Below are 24,187 nucleotides of genomic sequence, written 5' to 3' on the forward strand. Positions count from 1 at the left end.
AGTCTGTCAAAAACTGAACTACTCGTATTTCCTCCCTCCACTAACCTACCTGTGCCCGATATTGCCATTTCCGTTTGTGGCTTAACCATTACTCCCCAGCAACAAGCCCGCTGTCTTGGGGTCATTTTTGATTCAGATCTTTCCTTCACTCCTCACATCAAATCACTCGCTCGTTCATGTCATCTACACCTCAAAAACATCTCAAGAATCAGGACATTTCTCACCTTTGACTCAGCAAAAACTCTTACTGTAGCTGTCATTCATTCTCGTCTCGAATATTGCAACTCTCTACTAATCGGTCTCCCTCTTACTAAACTCTCCCCTCTCCAATCCGTCCTTAACGCAGCAGCAAGGATCATATTCCTCGCCAACCGCTACACCGATGCCTCTTCCCTGTGCCAGTCATTGCATTGATTACCCATCCAATATAGAGTTCAATTTAAACTTATCATGCTTACCCACAAAGCAGTCCATGCTTCAGTACCCCCCTACATCTCCTCCCTTGTCTCAGTCTACCACCCTACACGTGCCCTCCGTTCTGCCAATGACTTAAAACTAAAATCCTCCATAATCCGAACTTCCCACTCCCGTCTCCAAGATTTCTCGCGTGCACTACCCAGGACATTTTGATTAATTCCCAATACCCACAGTTTCAAGCGGACCCTAAAAACCCATTTCTTTAGACTGGCGTATCGCCTAAACACACTATCTGTCCGTCCCAGTTTTCACCCATATTAAAATCTTCAATTTCAGGTTCATACCATCCATGTACTTAATAGCCTCGGTCAGGACTGCACACATACTGGCTGGCGACCAGTCCATGTATTATTATTTATCCTATTTAGTATATCAAGGCTGCCTTATACAATATATGTACACTTTACCTTTTGTGTCTCCCCCATTTCCTCATAGACTCTAAGCTTGCAAGCAGGGCCCACACTCCTTTTGATTTGAGAAATGCTTATTCTGTATTGTTTGTATAAGTCCCCCTAAAATTGTAAAGTGCTGCGGAATATGTTGGCGCTATAAAAATAAAAATTATTATTATTATTATTCCTATTATCTCAAAACTGAAAATAAAGATTAAAAAAGAACCACAGGATGGATTTCATCAACCCAGGTATCATTTTAAACAGTGTAACGGCGCCAACCTGACAGTGTATGTGGTTTACTGAACACAATCCTGCTAACAGGTGCGCTTTAAAGCAAGACTTAATCATCATCGTAGAACGTAGGACACACAGAAAAGGACCTTAAATTCTGTATTATTGATCATGTCTCTGTACTTAGGAGAGGAGGCGATAGGGAAAAATTACTGAAGAAAAAAGGATTAGAGTGGATTTATAAATTGGATTCCCTAAAACCAAATGGACTCAATGTAGATTTTAAATTACATACTTTGGTTTAATCTCCCTACGTAGAGCTCTCTTCTATTCTGTGCTATAATAAGAATTATTGCTCATTTTTTTCTTAACTTTTTTGCAGATCACATGCACGAGAATTATGACTCAATCCCACCTTTTGATTTGCGCTATAAAAGGAAATGAACTGTTCATACAAATTGTTGCTCCACTGTGTATAATAATGGTTTTGATTGCTGTTTGAGGTTATTTGAATAGGATTGATTAAAAATGTGTACTGTCCCTTTAAAACATAAGCTACATATGTCAGAGCATGAATTGATATATAAATATCTATACATTGCTGTTATCAATCATTTCTAAACATTAATCAATAAAAGACATTGGATTAGGCACATAAATATGGAGTCACATTTGGTTATAATGGTACAAAAACAGATTTGATTGCACAGTAAACAGGGCTATGACAAAATGGCCGGACGCGTGCGTACTAAAATGTTAAACGCTACCCCTAAGGTGAAAGCGTTGGTGACACGCGCAGTAGCATTTCTGGGACACCGATATGTGACGGGTATGGTCTTTGTACAATGCGGTGGGCTGAGTCATAATTAAAGATTGATATTTTGCACCTGTGTCGCTTTACACATAATTAAGCACTTTACAATATGGCATTTATTTTATGTACTATTATGAAACATTGATGGCACGTTTGATTCTGTACTATCATGATTATATGAATTGCACTAAAATGCACTTTATTATGAAATTGTATTAAGAAAGTGGATGTATTTATTAATTGGCATTATTATTGATTTGATTATATGTCACATGTCACTGCTTGATAAAGTTCCACATTTGGAAAGAAACGTCGCCATCTGAATGGGTTAATAAAATCTGCACATTTTTTGGACCATGGAGTGCTGCCTCTTTTCACTTGGACTTTTAAAGGTTTGGTTTTGCCTGGGAGGCTCTGCAACCATTTTCTATTGCTGGTGCTGCACTTTTTTCTTATTTATCCATAAATACGTATATTTACCGTATGTAAAATACACATTTGGTTTCGCTGTGTCCGAAATGACCTATAAAACTCTCACATGGCAAAGAACTATGCTTTTTCATCATACCTCCAAAAAAAATGGAATAAAATGTGATCAAAAAGTCGAATGTAATTAAATGTTTTATCGCTGAAGAAATCAATCTTTTCCCACTAAAAAACAAGCCACCATACAGCTCCGTCAGCAGAGAAATAAGTTATATCTCTCAGAACATAGCGATACAAAAACAATTCTTTTTTTTTTTTCTATAAATTAGTTTTTAATGTGTAAAGGCGGCAAAACTTTAAAAAAAAATGCTGGAGTTGGTTATGGGTTTTCAGGGTTTCCATGTAAATCTCTGAAATACGTGATTCAGACTGAACCTCCAGCGGAAGATTCCCTATAATGAGGCAAATGGAGACACTGGCCTGCGATTTAGCGGTGTCCGTCTTTTTACGGCTATGTTCACAATTTGCATTTTTGCCGCATTTTTTTATGCAAATTAAAAGCTGCGTTTTACAGTACGAGCAAAAGCTGTAAGATTTCAGAAATCTCATGCACACGCATTGGTTTGTTTTCTTGATTAATTGGAAAGCTGCAGTGTGTCACTTCGTTCAGCTTTTTGCTGTGTTTTTTCACCCATAGAAAACAGTTATCAGGTTTTGGTGCAGAAATCTCAGGAACAACAGGCACTAAACTGTATCAGCATGAAAATGCAGGGCAAAAAAACGCAGCAAAACCAGCTTTTTTAAGCAGGAAAAAAACGCAGCAAAAACGCAACGTGTGAACCTAGCCTAAGTGTGCATAAAAGCATGGTTGGCCACAGTTTTGTGCACCTCTTTAAAGGATGCCACTTGAATAGAAGCCAGACTGAGAACAGAATAATTCTGCTGCCTCATTATAGTGATTAGATCCGTCAGGGGTTTCATCTGAATCACGTCATTCGGAGATTTAAATGGAAACCCCGATGTAAGTGCTCAACGTAGAGCACAGGATAAATATGATTCAAAATGTTATGTAAAATGTACCCAATAAAAGCTACAACTTAATCCACAAAAAAAGCAAGTCCGTCATCTGTTAACGGAAATATAGGGGGCTTCCACGTTACTGGTAGTACAAAGGCTCTGGAAAAGCAAAATGGCCCCTTTCCCCTCAAAAGAAATCCAGCAAATTCTGCGCTCCCAAATACAAATGTAGCACCCTGAGGATTCGGCTGCTACAGGGGTATTACACCTCAAGCCAGAGGTGTAGTATTCCACTCCCGGGTAAGGATGGAGTGTGGAACTGAGCTCAGTAGGCTGCATACACTACATACATCCCATTTCCGGGGGACAGATCAATGGTACTCCCACCAGTTTATGTGCAGGTACGATAGTGTCTGTCCCTGGCTGGAGTGGGAGGGGGGTGGAACATCCCAGTAGTGTAGGGGCAGATAGGGGGAGCAGTCTGGGTAATGCTAGGAGCTCATTGGGTGCTGGTCACCTGAGCTCACACATAGAGGGAGTATATAAGGTGGGAACCATCTTAGATCAGGGTCAGACAGGCAGACAGCTACTAGTCAGTCTGTTGTAGAGGGTCAAGCAGTCCTGAAAGAAGAGAGAGAGGAGTCAGAAGGACCCAGAGGGGAAGAAGAGGGAACCCCAAGAGCCCAAATACAAGCAACAGGGTGAAGGGTTGGCACAAGGGTACCGGATCCCAAGCTGGTGGAGGGCACTAATCCTCAGCCAGAGACCGGAGGTTGTGGGCAGGATCTGCCACGACCCCCCACTAAATCCACCAGGAAGGCAGACCAAGTATAGGGTCAGGGAACCCAGAAGAGGTGTACCCACCAAGAGACCCGAGGGAGCCGGACATAGGTGGATCCCTGGTGGGGAAGGCCAGAGAAAAGGAACGTCAGAAAGGGAGCTCAGGATCACGCTCCAGAATTACCTGGGGGTTGGCCGAGTCCAGGACCTGGTGGACGCAGCACGGCCCGGGCGGTCACTCAAGGCCGGAGTGACCAGAACAACAGCAGTAAGTAAAAACCCTGAACTGCACAGCCCGACTCTGAGTCTTAATACCATCCTCACTGCACCACCACAACCACCACCCTCTACAACTGACCCCCTGAGGCTATACCCCTCCCGTTGGGGGTTATACTACCAGAAGCTGCACACACACCACCAGCCTCAGCGGACCCTGCTGCAGCGGCGGCCGTATTGACCGCAAATCAACGGGTGGCGTAGTCGACACTAAAGAACATCCAGCAACATCTGTAGGACTGCCACACACTGAGCTTGACACCCTGGGCACGGACCGGGTCACCGCCACTCGGAGACTACAACCCCCATCTGATCCGGCTCCGGGTATCCCCCAAACAACACTGGCCCAGGGGGCGCGTCAACTTTGGCGTAGTCGGCAGGATAACGTGCCCGCAACAACCGGGTACTGCGTGCCTGAAGAAAAGTTCACCGTTACCTCAAAAAGAAGTCTCCCGCCGGTTCCGGAGGGTCCCCGCCAACGGACCCCATCACAGGTCGTTTCCCGCCGGTTGTCCGCCATTTGCAGCTTTTTCCCGCCATCCATGGAGTTTCCCGCCACTAGGAGACGATTCCCGCCATTTCCAAAGATTTCCCGCCTTGGAAGAGCGGACGCCATTATGGGCGTGCCAGAGGGTGGCAAAAGGCCACCTCCCATCGTGGGCCAGGTCGAAGAATGGCGCCAAAAGCGGAAACCGCGCCCACCAACAGAGACTGTGATGCTGGAAGTGTCCATCAGCGTAAGAGAACTGCCCCTGGAACTGACAATCACAAAGTTGCCCCGGGACCACCTTCAGTGTGGGCGGAGACTGAACAAAAGAACGAAGATGGGTGCAGCCTGGAGGAGTCTGGAGAGAGCGCACCCGGAGACAAGAAGTCTGGAGAGGACTCCGGAGAAGTCGTACCCGGAGATGGAGGGAGAGACAGGCAGCACCGACCCAGTGGTCAGGAGCCTGCTGCAAGCAACAACCCCACTAGGCTTAGTGGAAATCCTGGCACAGCTCCCCCGAGACCGGGAGTGTGCACAGACCGCGCTGGAGGGCCTCGCACGGAGGATGGCCCAGGTGCAGCAAGACACGCTGACGGAGTGGAGCCGTGAGATGGCCCAGCAGACCGGAACCCGTCAGCGGAGCACGCCACCCGAGACGAGGAGACAGACCGCCTCTGAGGATGGTGCAGGAGGAGTGAAGGCCGGAGACGGCGCCGAGAAGGGAGCTGGACAACTGGAGGCAGGTAAAGGGGACGTCTCTACCCCGAGCTGAGAAACCGTGTACCTGTCCCAGCTCCCCGTCGCAGAGCCCGAAATTCCCCCTGCTGTGCCCGTCGCTGCATCGTCACCGTGCCGGACTAGGCCTCAAGCAGAAGCCGCGGCCGCGACCCCTGTGACGTCACACGCCTCGACCCTGAGCGCGACCAAACAGGAAATACCAACGGCCTGGTCGCAAGGTCTAGTACCTCCGGGCGCCGCAATTCCAATAGCGCCCCCTACCTCCGCGGAGCCGCCGGCCTGGTCGCAAGGCCGAGTACCCCCGGGCGCCGCCGTCCTTACGGTGCCCTTTACCTTTAGGGTGCCCCAAGCCTGGTCGCAAGGCCTGGTCAACCCGGGCGCCGCTACCATCAACGCGCCCTCAACATCTCGAGTGCCGCACCTGGGCGAAGATCTATTTGCCCAGCACACGTGCCCGGATGGGCAGCCCTTTGTATGGCCCCAGGAGTACTACCAACTGGAACTCCAAAGAGCAAGGCCCCTGTGCGAGCCCCTGATTCCGGCTCCGAAGCCCGTCAGGAGAACCCCGCTCCCGCAAGAAGAAGCACAATTCGAGTGGGACCCCACCGGAGGAGACTTCATGGGGTTCACTCAAGAAACGCGGGCAGCTGCAGCAGAGCGAGTGGAGTGCTGCCGCCAGCAGTTGGCGGCCTTTGAGCAAGAGCGGAAAGAGAGGCGGATCCGTGAGCAGCGGCTGCAGGAACAGAGCGCAGGGCAGAAGAGCCGGACCAGGAGGAACCCCCGTGCAGCTCATGGTCCCCGTACCACCGGGACTGTGATTAAATTCAACCTGCAGCATGGGTGGGGCTTCATAAGAGACCATCATACCCCCGGCGACGTCTTTGTAACCCGCAGAGACGTAGAAAGCCATCTGCCGGAGGGACACAGAGGTCGTGACCTGTACGTAGGGGACGAGGTCACGTTCACCCGGCACAAATGTGCCAAAGGACCCTACGCCCTCCAAGTGCATCGCCTGACGGAGGAGGAGCTGCGGTGTGAGGAGGAGCAAGAGGCCCCGGACGGGTCTGAAGACAAAGAAGGAGCAGGAGGACGCCGTCGTTAAAGTACGGTAAAGAGACTGTAAATAGTTACCTGTCGGGGTACAGTGAACTGTTGCTGCTTTAAATATGTCCCCGTTGGGACAAGTGTAAACTGTTAACCTGTATTTCCCTTAATCCCACTGACCGAGGACTGAGAGCGGTCATTCCTTCCTTATACCTGGCCGAGGACTGAGAGCGGCCATATCCCCTTGTATATAGTTGCGCTTCCTAAGGCGCCCCCTACCGGTTTTATAGGAAACTGTTGTTTTTCTTGAAGAGACTGTCGCACTTTACCCGGTCACAAGTTGCACCGTGGCCGGAGGAACAAGAATGATATTTATGAAAAGTTTATGCTGATATATATATTGTTTTATATGTTATTGTTGTTATGAAAATTTGTATGTTTGATGTTTTTGTTCTCTTACAGCCCGAGGACGTGCTGTGATTTACCAGGGGGGAATGTAGCACCCTGAGGATTCGGCTGCTACAGGGGTATTACACCTCAAGCCAGAGGTGTGGTATTCCACTCCCGGGTAAGGATGGAGTGTGGAACTGAGCTCAGTAGGCTGCATACACTACATACATCCCATTTCCGGGGGACAGATCAACGGTACTCCCACCAGTTTATGTGCAGGTACGATAGTGTCTGTCCCTGGCTGGAGTGGGAGGGGGGTGGAACATCCCAGTAGTGTAGGGGCAGATAGGGGGAGCAGTCTGGGTAATGCTAGGAGCTCATTGGGTGCTGGTCACCTGAGCTCACACATAGAGGGAGTATATAAGGTGGGAACCATCTTAGATCAGGGTCAGACAGGCAGACAGCTACTAGTCAGTCTGTTGTAGAGGGTCAAGCAGTCCTGAAAGAAGAGAGAGAGGAGTCAGAAGGACCCAGAGGGGAAGAAGAGGGAACCCCAAGAGCCCAAATACAAGCAACAGGGTGAAGGGTTGGCACAAGGGTACCGGATCCCAAGCTGGTGGAGGGCACTAATCCTCAGCCAGAGACCGGAGGTTGTGGGCAGGATCTGCCACGACCCCCCACTAAATCCACCAGGAAGGCAGACCAAGTATAGGGTCAGGGAACCCAGAAGAGGTGTACCCACCAAGAGACCCGAGGGAGCCGGACATAGGTGGATCCCTGGTGGGGAAGGCCAGAGAAAAGGAACGTCAGAAAGGGAGCTCAGGATCACGCTCCAGAATTACCTGGGGGTTGGCCGAGTCCAGGACCTGGTGGACGCAGCACGGCCCGGGCGGTCACTCAAGGCCGGAGTGACCAGAACAACAGCAGTAAGTAAAAACCCTGAACTGCACAGCCCGACTCTGAGTCTTAATACCATCCTCACTGCACCACCACAACCACCACCCTCTACAACTGACCCCCTGAGGCTATACCCCTCCCGTTGGGGGTTATACTACCAGAAGCTGCACACACACCACCAGCCTCAGCGGACCCTGCTGCAGCGGCGGCCGTATTGACCGCAAATCAACGGGTGGCGTAGTCGACACTAAAGAACATCCAGCAACATCTGTAGGACTGCCACACACTGAGCTTCACACCCTGGGCACGGACCGGGTCACCGCCACTCGGAGACTACGACCCCCATCTGATCCGGCTCCGGGTATCCCCCAAACAACACTGGCCCAGGGGGCGCGTCACAAATGCCTCCTCCCTTCTAAGCCCTACAGTGTGTCTAAACCACATTTAGCGTCCCCATGTTTGACATTTCTGTAGCTATGGGAGTCCGCCTAATTTACGTGCGCATGTCTCCAGAAGCATGAGCTGGGCATAACGTACTGGGTACTATAACGTACTGGGCACTATAATAGCAGATGTGGAATTTTCACTGAGCAACATTCACTGCTGCTCGTTTCTGGAAAACATCCCTGGAGTCAAAATCATCACTACATCTGTAGATAAATTCACAGAGGGGTGTAATTTTCAAAATGTGGTCACTTGAGGAGGAATTCTGCTCTTCTGACACTTAGGGGCTCTGTATATGGAGTCTGCAAACTATTCTACGATAATTTGTTCTCAGCCAAATAGCGCTCCTTCCCTCCCGAGTCTTGCCGTGTGACTAAGCAGTACTGTACAGCCACATATTGGGTATTTCTGCATTCAGAAGAAATTGTGGGGCAAATTGTGGTGCCATTTTTACTCATTTTCCCAGGTGAAAATGTAAAATAGGGTGCTTAAACAAAATTTTTGTGGTAAAAATGTTGGTTTATTTTTTCTTCACCTGTCCAGTAGTATAAAATTCCATGACACATATGTGGTGTCAATGTGATCACTGTGCCCCTAGATGAATTCATTGAGAGGTGTAGTTTGTAAAATTGGGTCTTTTATGGGGGGTTCTACTATTCTACCACCTCAGGGACTCTCCCAGTGGGTAATGGCACCTGCAATTCTTAACAGTAAAATCTGCCCTATAATATGACGCTCCTTCCCTTCGGAGCTTTTGACTGTACCTCAAAAGTAGTTCCCGATTACATGTAGGGTATTGGCGCACACAGGAAAAAATAGACCTCAGTTTGTTGTGCAGTTTCTCCTATTAGCCCTTATAAATAGAGATGAGCGTTGTTCGACTCGAACTGTTCGCCAATCTCAAATTCGAGCTGTTTTGGGCGGTGTTCGAGCCGTTCGGCGAACACGAACGATTTGAAAAAAATTTGGCTGTTCGAGGTTATGTTCGATAACTGTTCGTGCACCAAAATCATAACTGGATTTTTTCTCAGTAATGCTGAAAATTAATGTTAATACGCAGTTTGAGTGTACAGCGGGGCAGGGGGAGGGGCAGGAGATGGATCTCTGCAGAAATAATGAAGATCTCCATTTTTTTTTTCTCTTTCCCGCATTTACAGTGGGGAGGTGCAATCTGTCAGCCTATCAGCAGCGCACACACGGAGCGAACTGCTTTTTTTCACACAAGCAAGGGCATGTGTCATTGGCAGTGTATGTCACATGTCCTTGCCCTATAAGACCCAGCCATTTTACCGGTCGCCACCATTTTCTCACTGCTGCAGCTGCGTGTTAGACGGCACCGCTGTTGCTGTGTGCGCTATACCTTGTTAATTTAAAGCCAATTTTCGCACAAATCTACAGATAGCTTGGGAGTAGGGAATAGTTGTGATTGCAGTCCTTTTAAGGACTAGGTTACAGCATTTCCTACGACTTTTATCAGGCAGGTCTGTGCTCTTAAATAGATAGGTTGGGAGTAAAGACTAATTGTAATTGCAGTCCTTTTCAGGACTAAGTTACATCAGTTCCTATCAGTTTTTGCCAGGCAGGTCTTTGCCAGTGCTGTGCAAATTTTTTTCACAGCATTTGGCTAAATCTAGCAAAGCTAATCGTTTTTGGCCTATTGCAGAGTGTGTTAGTCAGTGGAGTAGCCTATCTGTGTTGCAAGCTACACCACCTGTGTATAGAATACCAATTTTTTTACTGCACCTAGTGAAGTAAAACCTTTAGGGCATAGCATCATTCAATTAGTCCATCTATACTGACCTCCATCAGTTTGCAAATTGAATATAATTTTTTTCTGCATCAAGCTCTGAAAAAATATTTGGGCTTCTAGCAGTGTGTGGGACTTGGTCTATTAGTCCATCTATACTGACCTCCATCAGGTTGCAAATTAAAAATAATTTTTTTCTGCATCTAGCTCTGAAAAAATATTTGGCCTTCTAGCAGTGTGTGGGACTTGTTCTATTAGTCCATCTATACTGACCTCCATCAGGTTGAAAATTGAATATAATTTTTTTCTGCATCTAGCTCTGAAAAAATATTTGGCCTTCTAGCAGTGTGTGGGACTTGTTCTATTAGTCCATCTATACTAACCTCCATCAGGTTGCAAATTAAAAATAATTTTTTTCTGCATCTAGCTCTGAAAAAATATTTGGCCTTCTAGCAGTATGTGGGATTTGTTCTATTAGTCCATCTATACTGACCTTCATCAGGTTGAAAATTAAAAATAATTTTTTGTCTGCGTCTAGCTCTGAAAAAATATTTGCCCTTCTAGCAGTGTGTGGGACTTGTTCTATTAGTCCATCTATACTGACCTCCATCAGGTTGCAAATTAAAAATAATTTTTATCTGCATCTAGCTCTGAAAAAATATTTGCCCTTCTAGCAGTGTGTGGGACTTGGTCTATTAGTCCATCTATACTGACCTCCATTAGGTTGCAAATTAAAAATAATTTTTGTCTGCATCTAGCTCTGAAAAAATATTTGCCCTTCTAGCAGTGTGTGGGACTTGTTCTATTAGTCCATCTATACTGACCTCCATCAGGTTGCAAATTAAAAATAATTGTTATCTTCATCTAGCTCTGAAAAAATATTTGCCCTTCTAGCAGTGTGTGGGACTTGGTCTATTAGTCCATCTATACTGACCTCCATCAGGTTGCAAATTGAATATAATTGTTTTCTGCATCTAGCTCTGAAAAAATATTTGGGCTTCTAGCACTGTGTGGGACTTAGTCTATTAGTCCATCTATACTGACCTCCATCAGGTTGCAAATTGAATATAATTTTTTTCTGCATCTAGCTCTGAAAAAATATTTGGGCTTCTAGCAGTGTGTGGGGCTTGTTCTATTAGTCCATCTATACTGAACTCCATCAGGTTGCAAATTGAATATAATTTTTTTCTGCATCTAGCTCTGAAAAAATATTTGGGCTTCTAGCAGTGTGTGGGACTTGTTCTATTAGTACATCTATACTAACCTCCATCAGGTTGCAAATTGAATATAATTTTTTTCTGCATCTAGCTCTGAAAAAATATTTGGCCTTCTAGCAGTGTGTGGGACTTAGTCTATTAGTCCATCTATACTGACCTCCATCAGGTTGCAAATTAAAAATAATTTTTTGTCTCCATCTAGCTCAGAAAAAATATTTGCCCTTCTAGCAGTGTGTGGAACTTGTTCTATTAGTCCATCTATACTGACCTCCATCAGTTTGCAAATTGAATATAATTTTTTTCTGCATCTAGCTCTGAAAAAATATTTGGGCTTCTAGCAGTGTGTGGGACTAGGTCTATTAGTCCATCTATACTGACCTCCATCAGGTTGCAAATTGAATATAATTTTTTTCTGCATCTAGCTCTGAAAAAATATTTGGCCTTCTAGCAGTGTGTGGGACTTGTTCTATTAGTCCATCTATACTGATCTCCATCAGGTTGCAAATTAAAAATATTTTTTTTCTGCATCTAGCTCTAAAAAATATTTGGCCTTCTAGCAGTGTGTGGGACTTGTTCTATTAGTCCATCTATACTGACCTCCATCAGGTTGCAAATTAAAAATAATTTTTTGTCTGCGTCTAGCTCTGAAAAAATATTTTCCCTTCTAGCAGTGTGTGGGACTTGTTCTATTAGTCCATCTATACTGACCTCCATCAGGTTGCAAATTAAAAATAATTTTTATCTGCATCTAGCTCTGAAAAAATATTTGCCCTTCTAGCAGTGTGTGGGACTTGGTCTATTAGTCCATCTATACTGACCTCCATTAGGTTGCAAATTAAAAATAATTTTTGTCTGCATCTAGCTCTGAAAAAATATTTGCCCTTCTAGCAGTGTGTGGGACTTGTTCTATTAGTTCATCTATACTGACCTCCATCAGGTTGCAAATTAAAAATAATTGTTATCTTCATCTAGCTCTGAAAAAATATTTGCCCTTCTAGCAGTGTGTGGGACTTCGTCTATTAGTCCATCTATACTGACCTCCATCAGGTTGCAAATTGAATATAATTTTTTTCTGCATCTAGCTCTGAAAAATATTTGGGCTTCTAGCACTGTGTGGGACTTGGTCTATTAGTCCATCTATACTGACCTCAATCAGGTTGCAAATTGAATATAATTTTTTTCTGCATCTAGCTCTGAAAAAATATTTGGGCTTCTAGCAGTGTGTGGGGCTTGTTCTATTAGTCCATCTATACTGACCGCCATCAGGTTGCAAATTGAATATAATTGTTTTCTGCATCTAGCTCTGAAAAAATATTTGGGCTTCTAGCAGTGTGTGGGACTTGTTCTATTAGTCCATATATACTAACCTCCATCAGGTTGCAAATTGAATATCATTTTTTTCTGCATTTAGCTCTGAAAAAATATTTGGCCTTCTAGCAGTGTGTGGGACTTAGTCTATTAGTCCATCTATACTGACCTCCATCAGGTTGCAAATTAAAAATAATTTTTTGTCTGCATCTAGCTCAGAAAAAATATTTGCCCTTCTAGCAGTGTGTGGGACTTGTTCTATTAGTCCATCTATACTGACCTCCATCAGGTTGCAAATTAAAAATAATTTTTATCTGCATCTAGCTCTGAAAAAAAGATTTGTCCTTCTAGCAGTGTGTGGGACTTGGTCTATTAGTCCATCTATACTGACCTCCATCAGGTTGCAAATTGAATATAATTTTTTTCTGCATCTAGCTCTGAAAAAATATTTGGGCTTCTAGCAGTGTGTGGGACTTGGTCTATTAGTCCATCTATACTGACCTCCATCAGGTTGCAAATTGAATATAATTTTTTTCTGCATCTAGCTCTGAAAAAATATTTGGGCTTCTAGCAGTGTGTGGGACTTGTTCTATTAGTCCATCTATACTGACCTCCATCAGTTTGCAAATTGAATCTAATTTTTTTCTGCATCAAGCTCTGAAAAAATATTTGGGCTTCTAGCAGTGTGTGGTACTTGGTCTATTAGTCCATCTATACTGACCTCCATCAGGTTGCAAATTAAAAATATTTTTTTTCTGCATCTAGCTCTGAAAAAATATTTGGGCTTCTAGCAGTGTGTGGGACTAGGTCTATTAGTCCATCTATACTGACCTCCATCAGGTTGCAAATTGAATATAATTTTTTTCTGCATCTAGCTCTGAAAAAATATTTGGCCTTCTAGCAGTGTGTGGGACTTGTTCTATTAGTCCATCTATACTGATCTCCATCAGGTTGCAAATTAAAAATATTTTTTTTCTGCATCTAGCTCTAAAAAATATTTGGCCTTCTAGCAGTGTGTGGGACTTGTTCTATTAGTCCATCTATACTGACCTCCATCAGGTTGCAAATTAAAAATAATTTTTTGTCTGCGTCTAGCTCTGAAAAAATATTTGCCCTTCTAGCAGTGTGTGGGACTTGTTCTATTAGTCCATCTATACTGACCTCCATCAGGTTGCAAATTAAAAATAATTTTTATCTGCATCTAGCTCTGAAAAAATATTTGCCCTTCTAGCAGTGTGTGGGACTTGGTCTATTAGTCCATCTATACTGACCTCCATTAGGTTGCAAATTAAAAATAATTTTTGTCTGCATCTAGCTCTGAAAAAATATTTGCCCTTCTAGCAGTGTGTGGGACTTGTTCTATTAGTTCATCTATACTGACCTCCATCAGGTTGCAAATTAAAAATAATTGTTATCTTCATCTAGCTCTGAAAAAATATTTGCCCTTCTAGCAGTGTGTGGGACTTCGTCTATTAGTCCATCTATACTGACCTCCATCAGGTTGCAAATTGAATATAATTTTTTTCTGCATCTAGCTCTGAAAAATATTTGGGCTTCTAGCACTGTGTGGGACTTGGTCTATTAGTCCATCTATACTGACCTCAATCAGGTTGCAAATTGAATATAATTTTTTCTGCATCTAGCTCTGAAAAAATATTTGGGCTTCTAGCAGTGTGTGGGGCTTGTTCTATTAGTCCATCTATACTGACCGCCATCAGGTTGCAAATTGAATATAATTGTTTTCTGCATCTAGCTCTGAAAAAATATTTGGGCTTCTAGCAGTGTGTGGGACTTGTTCTATTAGTCCATATATACTAACCTTCATCAGGTTGCAAATTGAATATCATTTTTTTCTGCATTTAGCTCTGAAAAAATATTTGGCCTTCTAGCAGTGTGTGGGACTTAGTCTATTAGTCCATCTATACTGACCTCCATCAGGTTGCAAATTAAAAATAATTTTTTGTCTGCATCTAGCTCAGAAAAAATATTTGCCCTTCTAGCAGTGTGTGGGACTTGTTCTATTAGTCCATCTATACTGACCTCCATCAGGTTGCAAATTAAAAATAATTTTTATCTGCATCTAGCTCTGAAAAAAAGATTTGTCCTTCTAGCAGTGTGTGGGACTTGGTCTATTAGTCCATCTATACTGACCTCCATCAGGTTGCAAATTGAATATAATTTTTTTCTGCATCTAGCTCTGAAAAAATATTTGGGCTTCTAGCAGTGTGTGGGACTTGGTCTATTAGTCCATCTATACTGACCTCCATCAGGTTGCAAATTGAATATAATTTTTTTCTGCATCTAGCTCTGAAAAAATATTTGGGCTTCTAGCAGTGTGTGGGACTTGTTCTATTAGTCCATCTATACTGACCTCCATCAGGTTGCAAATTGAATATAATTTTTTTCTGCATCTTGCTCTGAAAAAATATTTGGGCTTCTAGCAGTGTGTGGGACTTGTTCTATTAGTTCACCTATACTGACCTCCATCAGGTTGCAAATTGAATATAATTTTTTTCTGCATCTAGCTCTGAAAAAATATTTGGGCTTCTAGCAGTGTGTGGGACATGGTCTATTAGTCCATCTATACTGACCTCCATCAGGTTGAAAATTAAAAATAATTTTTATCTGCATCTAGCTCTGAAAAAATATTTGGACTTCTAGCAGTGTGTGGGACTTGTTCTATTAATCCATCTATACTGACCTCCATCAGGTTGCAAATTAAAAATAATTTTTTGTCTGCATCTAGCTCTGAAAATATATTTGCCCTTCTAGCAGTGTGTGGGACTTGTTCTATTAGTCCATCTATACTGACCTCCATTAGGTTACAAATTAAAAATAATTTGTATCTGCATCTAGCTCTGAAAAAATATTTGCCCTTCTAGCAGTGTGTGGGACTTGTTCTATTAGTCCATCTATACTGACCTCCATCAGGTTGCAAATTAAAAATAATTTTTATCTTCATCTAGCTCTGAAAAAATATTTGCCCTTCTAGCAGTGTGTGGGACTTGGTCTATTAGTCCATCTATACTGACCTCCATCAGGTTGCAAATTGAATATAATTTTTTTCTGCATCTAGCTCTGAAAAAATATTTGGGCTTCTAGCAGTGTGTGGGACTTGGTCTATTAGTCCATCTATACTGACCTCCATCAGGTTGCAAATTGAATATAATTTTTTTCTGCATCTAGCTCTGAAAAAATATTTGGGCTTCTAGCAATGTGTGGGACTTGTTCTATTAGTCCACCTATACTGACCTCCATCAGGTTGCAAATTGAATGTAATTTTTTTCTGCATCTAGCTCTGAAAAAATATTTGGGCTTCCAGCAGTGTGTGGGACATGGTCTATTAGTCCATCTATACTGACCTCCATCAGGTTGAAAATTAAAAATAATTTTTATCTGCATCTAGCTCTGAAAAAATATTTGGACTTCTAGCAGTGTGTGGGACTTGTTCTATTAATCCATCTATACTGACCTCCATCAGGTTGCAAATTAAAAATAATTTTTTGTCTGCATCTAGCTCTGAAAAAATATTTGCCCTTCTAGCAGTGTGTGGGACTTGTTCTATTAGTCCATCTATACTGATCTCCATCAGGTTTCAAATTAAAAATAATTTTTATCTGCATCTAGCTCTGAAAAAATATTTGCCCTTCTAGCAGTGTGTGGGACTTGGTCTATTAGTCCATCTATACTGACCTCCATCAGGTTGCAAATTAAAAATAATTTTTTGTCTGCATCTAGCTCTGAAAAAATATTTGCCCTTCTAGCAGTGTGTGGGACTTGTTCTATTAGTCCATCTAAACTGACCTCCATCAGGTTGCAAATTAAAAATAATTTTTATCTTCATCTAGCTCTGAAAAAATATTTGCCCTTCTAGCAGTGTGTGGGGCTTGGTCTATTAGTCCATCTATACTGACCTCCATCAGGTTGCAAATTGAATATAATTTTTTTCTGCATCTAGCTCTGAAAAAATATTTGGGCTTCTAGCAGTGTGTGGGACTTAGTCTATTAGTCCATCTATACTGACCTCCATCAGGTTGCAAATTAAAAATAATTTTTTATCTGCATCTAGCTTTGAAAAAATATTTGCCCTTCTAGCAGTGTGTGGGACATGGTCTATTAGTCCATCTATACTGACTTCCATCAGGCTGCAAATTAAATATAATTTTTTTCTGCATCTAGCTCTGAAAAAATATTTGGGCTTCTAGCAGTGTGTGGGACTTGGTCTATTAGTCCATCTACACTGACCTCCATCAGGTTGCAAATTGAATATAATTTTTTTCTGCATCTAGCTCTGAAAAAATATTTGCCCTTCTAGCAGTGTGTGGGACTTGTTCTATTAGTCCATGTATACTGACCTCCATCAGGTAGCAAATTAAAAATAATTTTTATCTTCATCTAGCTCTGAAAAAATATTTGCCCTTCTAGCAGTGTGTGGGACATGGTCTATTAGTCCATCTATACTGACTTCCATCAGGCTGCAAATTAAATATAATTTTTTTCTGCATCTAGCTCTGAAAAAATATTTGGGCTTCTAGCAGTGTGTGGGACTTGGTCTATTAGTCCATCTACACTGACCTCCATCAGGTTGCAAATTGAATATAATTTTTTTCTGCATCTAGCTCTGAAAAAATATTTGCCCTTCTAGCAGTGTGTGGGACTTGTTCTATTAGTCCATGTATACTGACCTCCATCAGGTAGCAAATTAAAAATAATTTTTATCTTCATCTAGCTCTGAAAAAATATTTGCCCTTCTAGCAGTGTGTGGGACATGGTCTATTAGTCCATCTATACTGACCTCCATCAGGTTGCAAATTGAATATAATTTTTTTCTGCATCTAGTTCTGAAAAAATATTTGGGCTTCTATCAGTGTGTGGGACTTGGTCTATTAGTCCATCTATACTGACCTCCATCAGGTTGCAAATTGAATATAATTTTTTTCTGCATCTAGCTCTGAAAAAATATTTGCCCTTCCAGCAGTGTGTGGGACTTGGTCTATTAGTCCATCTATACTGACCTCCATCAGGTTGCAAATTGAATATAATTTTTTTCTGCATCTAGCTCTGAAAAAATATTTGGGCTTCTAGCAGTGTGTGGGACTTGTTCTATTAGTCCATCTATACTGACCTCCATCAGGTTGCAAATTAAAAATAATTTTTTTCTGCATCTAGCTCTGAAAAAATATTTGCCCTTCCAGCAGTGTGTGGGACTTGGTCTATTAGTCCATCTATACTGACCTCCATCAGGTTGCAAATTGAATATAATTTTTTTCTGCATCTAGCTCTGAAAAAATATTTGGGCTTCTAGCAGTGTGTGGGACTTGGTCTATTAATCCATCTATACTGACCTCCATCAGGTTGCAAATTGAATATAATTTTTTTCTGCATCTAGCTCTGAAAAAATATTTGGGCTTCTAGCAGTGTGTGGGACTTGTTCTATTAGTCCATCTATACTGACCTCTATCAGGTTGCAAATTGAATATAATTTTTTTCTGCATCTAACCCAGACAATAGTTTTGGCCTAATACCACAGTTTGGCCACTCAGCTCTGCTCGGTTCCCATCCATTGTTTTTTTGTGCAAACAACTCCAGAGCTGTGAATTAGTTAACCACCAAAATGAGTGGAAAAAGGCCTGCTGCTGGTGGAAAGGGGAATAGGCGTGTTGGGAAGGGGAAAAAAGGTTGTGTCCGTGGGGTAGGTGTTAAAGCAACAGTAACATCTGCAGAAGAAAGACCATCTTCCAGCCAAACTAAAATGTCTACTTCTTTTAGCGGACAATGTGATAAGATCCTTTTCTTACGGCCACGCCAATCACTACAAATTCCAGATGAGGCCCAAAAACAGCAGGTGCTTCAACGAATATCAAGTGCTCCTTTAAGTGGGCTCTCCTCCACATCAACTTCAACATCACAAATACTCCAGTCCTCAGAGGTGTCACCCCAATCGCACTTGCTTCCTCACAGCTCCCAAATCTCCAGCTGCCCGTCTGAGTATGAGGTAGAACAGATGGTTGAGTCTGCAGAGCTGTTTACTCATACTATAGCCTGGGAATCAGAGTTCGGCTCCAGCGCTTCTGTGAATCCAGACAAGGAAATGATCTGCACTGATGCCCAGAATATTTATGAGTCGGATCCAGGACCAGACGCAGAAGGTTCTGAACATAATGTAGACCCTCATTCCCAAACTGTAACTCCTGTTGGTGGAGACAGTAAGGAAGATGATGATGAGACTCAAATACCTGATTGGAGGGACAACTTTAGTTTTTTGTCAGGGCAGGAACAAGTTGGCTCTGAGGACGACGGGTGTGATAACACACAGGGTGATGATGATGAGGTTGGAGATCCCACTTACTGTCAACCCACGAGGTCAGGTTGCGCCTTCCTGGACAGAGACGTAGTACTGGAAGCACGTCAACAACTGCATCCTCAAACACAACTCTGCCTCTGACCACAAGTCGTGGTGGCTCTTCAGGTCGCATGGGTGCTAAGCCTTGCATAGCCTGGGCATTTTTTCAGATCGATAAAGATGACCCAACTCGTTTTATCTGTAACATTTGTCAACAAAAGCTAAGTAGAGGCCAAAAAATACAGTTTGAGTACTTCATGCATGAACCGGCACATGGACATGAAGCATAAGTTGCAGTGGGAAGCTCACTGTGCTACAATGCGGCGTAGCCGGCCGGGCCAACCACCATCTGCCCCATCTTGTGCATCTGCGGCCTCTTCATCCTCTGTGACTGGGGGGACAGCAGTCACACCTGTTTTGGGACGCAGACCTGCCACCTCTTCACCTGCAACAGCCAGCGTGATTGGCAGGTCATCATTTTCTTTGGAGGTGGTAACACCAGCTGGTGTTGAGCGCTGTCCGACACCGATAGCACCACCTTTGGATCAAGGCAACCTAACATGTCCGCCTGTATCTTCCTCACAGACCGGCAGTTTGCCGGGGACACCCTTATCAACCCCGTCTAAGCACAACAGCCAGCCCTCGGTCCCTCAGATGTGGACAAGTGAAAGACCATTTCCTCCTAGCCATGAGAAAGCTAAGAGGTTGAATTTCACCATCTGCAAGCTCTTGGCTACAGAAATGCAGCCTTTCCGCCTGGTGGACATAGAGGATTTTCGAGACCTTATGTCCATCGCAGTGCCCCAGTACCAGATGCCCAGTCGGCACTACTTCTCAAAGAAAGGTGTGCCTGCGCTCCACCAGCATGTCGCACACAACATCACCGCTTCTTTGAGAAACTCTGTGTGTGACAGGGTGCATTTCACCACAGACACTTGGACGAGTAGGTGTCACACTGTCCCTGTATACTGGAGGTAGGGGGCCTAAGCTGACCCTAAGCTGGGGCCCTGACTAATCCCTCAACCTGGAGGTACTGTTAAAGGTACAGAGGTCCAGGCCGCCAGCGTAACCCCTACCTCCTGAGGATCCCTGCACCTAAGTAATCTAGTCCTGAGAAGGACCCCGATCACAACAAAAGAGGACAAGTAATAATATGCCCACACACAGTACTTAGACGAACGAGACAGTACAAGGGAAAAACCAAAACCACCTTGCATACAAAGACTACACAACTACAACAGAGGGAACACGAACGGGAAAGGAGATAAATGATAAAGCGAGGAAGGGAAAATACACTCCAAATACACTTATCTCAGAAACTCCAAATACCACGATCCGCTCTGTAAGTCTGTATGAAATGCTTTCACCGACACTTCCCAAACAGACCAGCAGGCATTTGAAGGAGACTCACTACAGCAGCATTGATTGCAGCTGGGCGAGACTGGACCTCGTCTAGCACAGAGAGAAAGAGAATTAACTCCCTCACTGCCGAAAACACAAAGCACCAAAAAGTCAGCTGCGAGAAGTCAGGCTGTGTAATCGTGACGATCTTCGTGGCGACACACCCGTGACAGTACCCCCCCTTCTACGAGGGGCCTCCGGACCCTCAGGGCCAGGTTTATCCGGGTGAGTCGTGTGGAAGGCCCGAACTAATCGGTCTGCGTTAATATCCGACGCAGGAACCCACATCCTCTCCTCAGGACCATACCCTTTCCAATGAACCAGGTACTGAAGGGACCGACGATTAAAACGTGAATCGATGACCCTTGATACCTGGAACTCCAAGTTACCATTGACCACCACTGGAGGGGGAGGCAAAGGTGACGGTACCACCGGCGCCACATACCTCTTAAGCAACGATCTGTGGAACACGTTGTGAATTTTAAACGTAGGGGGGAGGTCAAGACGGAATGCCACCGGATTAATAATAGAACTGATTCTGTACGGCCCGATGAACCTGGGACCCAGTTTCCAGGAGGGAACCTTAAGTTTAATATTCCTGGTAGACAACCATACCCGATCGTTCACACTTAGGTCCGGACCAGACACTCTCCTCCTATCAGCCATACATTTGTATCGGTTCCCCATAGTATTCAGATTCTTCAGCACCCCTCTCCATACTGAAGCGAGTGATGAGGAAAATCGTTCCTCCTCAGGAACCCCCGAAGAGCCCCCCCTACTGAAAGTACAAAACTGGGGGTGAAAACCATATGCCCCAAAAAACGGGGACTTACCAGTGGACTCGCTCCGCCTATTATTGAGAGCAAACTCTGCCAGAGGTAAGAAAGAAGCCCAGTCCTCCTGGTTCTCTGACACAAAACACCGGAGATATGTCACCAAGCTCTGGTTCATACGTTCCGTCTGACCGTTGGTCTGAGGGTGAAAAGCCGATGAGAATGACAAATGCATCCCCCGCCGTGCACAAAACGCCTTCCAGAACTTGGACACAAACTGAGACCCCCGATCAGACACCACATCGGAGGGTACCCCGTGAAGCCTCACAATCTCCCCAATGAACACCTGCGCAAGAGTTTTAGCATTAGGGAGAGCCGGAAGAGCGATAAAATGTGCCATCTTGCTGAACCTGTCCACTACAACGAGTATGACCGTTTTACCCGAAGACGGAGGGAGGTCCGTAATAAAGTCCATAGACAGATGAGTCCAAGGACGCTCCGGGATCTTCAAAGGTAAGAGGGCCCCAGACGGACGGGTATGTGAGGTCTTAGAGCGCGCACAAACCCCACAGGACGCGACAAAAGTTACCACCTCCTTATGTAAGTTAGGCCACCAAAACCGACGCGAGAGAAGATCCACAGTTGCTTTACTCCCCGGGTGTCCTGCCAAAACTGAGTTATGGTGTGCCTCGATCACCTTTTGTCGCAACTGATCTGGAACAAACAGTCTCCCCGGAGGTCCAACAGGGGCGTCCCCCTGAGCCTCCAATACCTCCTCCTCCAGCTCAGAGCATACTGCCGAAACCACCACCCCCTCCTGAAGGATAGGAATCGGGTCGTCCGTATTCCCGGCCCCAGGGAAACTACGAGATAAGGCATCCGCCTTTACATTTTTTGACCCAGGACGATATGTAACGACAAAATTAAACCTGGTAAAAAACAATGACCACCTAGCTTGTCTGGGATTCAGACGTTTCGCGGACTCCAGATATAGCAGGTTCTTGTGATCGGTGATGACGGTGACCGGATGGACTGCCCCCTCCAAAAAATGGCGCCACTCCTCAAAAGCTAACTTAATGGCTAAGAGTTCCCTATTGCCGACATCGTAATTCCTCTCAGCGGACGACAATTTTTTAGAGAAAAAGGCGCACGGATGCCACTTACCAGGGGACGAACCTTGTGACAATACTGCTCCCACCCCTACCTCGGAAGCGTCTACCTCTACAATGAATGGCTGTGACGCATCAGGTTGAATGAGTATGGGTGCCGAGGCAAAACATTTTTTCAAGCAGGAGAATGCTTGACAAGCCTTGTCAGACCACCTAGAAAAATCCGTCCCCTTTTTAGTCATGTCTGTGAGAGGCTTAACCATGGACGAGAAATTACGAATGAACTTCCGGTAATAATTAGCAAACCCCAGGAAACGTTGTAGTGCCTTAAGATTCTCTGGCCGATCCCACTCAAGAACTGCCCGCACTTTCCCAGGGTCCATACGAAAACCGGACGCTGAAACCAGGAAGCCTAAAAACTGGAGTTCCTGTACGGCGAACACACACTTTTCCCATTTGGCATACAGTTTATTATCCCGCAAGATCTGTAACACCTGCCTAACGTGCTCCTGATGAGACACCAGATCCGGCGAGTAAATTAAGATATCATCCAGATATATGACAACAAACTGTCCCACCAGGCGGCGAAAAATGTCATTAACAAAGTGTTGGAACACCGCCGGGGCATTAGTCAGACCGAATGGCATGACAAGGTTCTCATAATGCCCCTCCGGAGTGTTAAACGCCGTCTTCCACTCATCCCCCTCCTTCATCCTAATCAGATTGTACGCCCCCCTGAGATCCAACTTAGAGAACCATTTGGCGCCCACGATCTGATTAAAGAGATCGGGAATAAGTGGGAGCGGATACGGATCTCGGACCGTAATCCGATTAAGTTCATGGAAATCCAGGCAAGGGCGTAGGCCTCCATCTTTCTTCTTAACAAAGAAGAACCCCGCAGCCACCGGTGAAGATGAAGGTCTAATATGCCCCTTAGCCAGACTTTCTGAAATATAATCCTTCATGGCCTGCCTCTCAGGACCAGAAAGGTTATACAACCTAGCTTTAGGTAACTTGGCCTCAGGGAGCAGTTTTACAGAACAGTCATACTCGCGATGAGGAGGTAGTTCCTGACACCCTTTCTCCGAGAATACATCCTCAAAGTCCGCCAGAAATGGAGGTAAGACCCAAGGAGTAACCGCACCGATGACCGTGTTCATGCAGTTTTTATTACAGAATTTACTCCATTGGCTTATCTCTCTGGTTTGCCAATTAATAACCGGGTTATGCTTAGTTAACCAAGGAAGGCCCAACACTATAGGAGTGGGAAGACCCTCCAACACGTAGCAAGACAACAGTTCTTTATGTAACGCCCCCACTTGAAGTTTTACGTCATGCACAGCTTGCAAAAAACTTCCCTGACCGAGAGGCCTGGCATCGATCGAGAATATGGGGATGGGTTTAGCCAACTCACTCAATCGCATACCTTGAACCCGGGCAAACAGAGCATCAACCAGATTAGCCCCGGCCCCACTATCCAGAGGAACAGATATCCTCTCAGTTCTCGTACCCACCACCACCTCCGCCGGTACGAGAAACTGAGACGAACCTAGGGACGAAATACCTACTCCCAGATTGCCGTCCACCACACAACCTGGGATCAACAGTTTTCCGACGACTCTTCACTCTGCAAGGGACGGGATGGACACCCCACAATAAAATGTCCCTTTCTCCCGCAGAAGAAACACCTTCCTGTCTTATGGCGCACCACCGGTCCCCTCCCCCGAAATGATGTCCCTCCTAATTGCATAGGCTCCTCTGGACTGACCAGGGGAACCACCATATGAGGGGACCTTGTAGGAGGTGGAGTCATCACAGGGGGTCGAGTTATCCCGCACCTCTCCCGAAGCCGTCTGTCAACGCGAATAGCCAG

Source organism: Phyllobates terribilis, unplaced genomic scaffold (genome assembly GCF_046119375.1).
Source record: "Phyllobates terribilis strain yellow unplaced genomic scaffold, ASM4611937v1 Scaffold_5__5_contigs__length_657084704, whole genome shotgun sequence".
NCBI classification, from domain to species: domain Eukaryota; kingdom Metazoa; phylum Chordata; class Amphibia; order Anura; family Dendrobatidae; genus Phyllobates; species Phyllobates terribilis.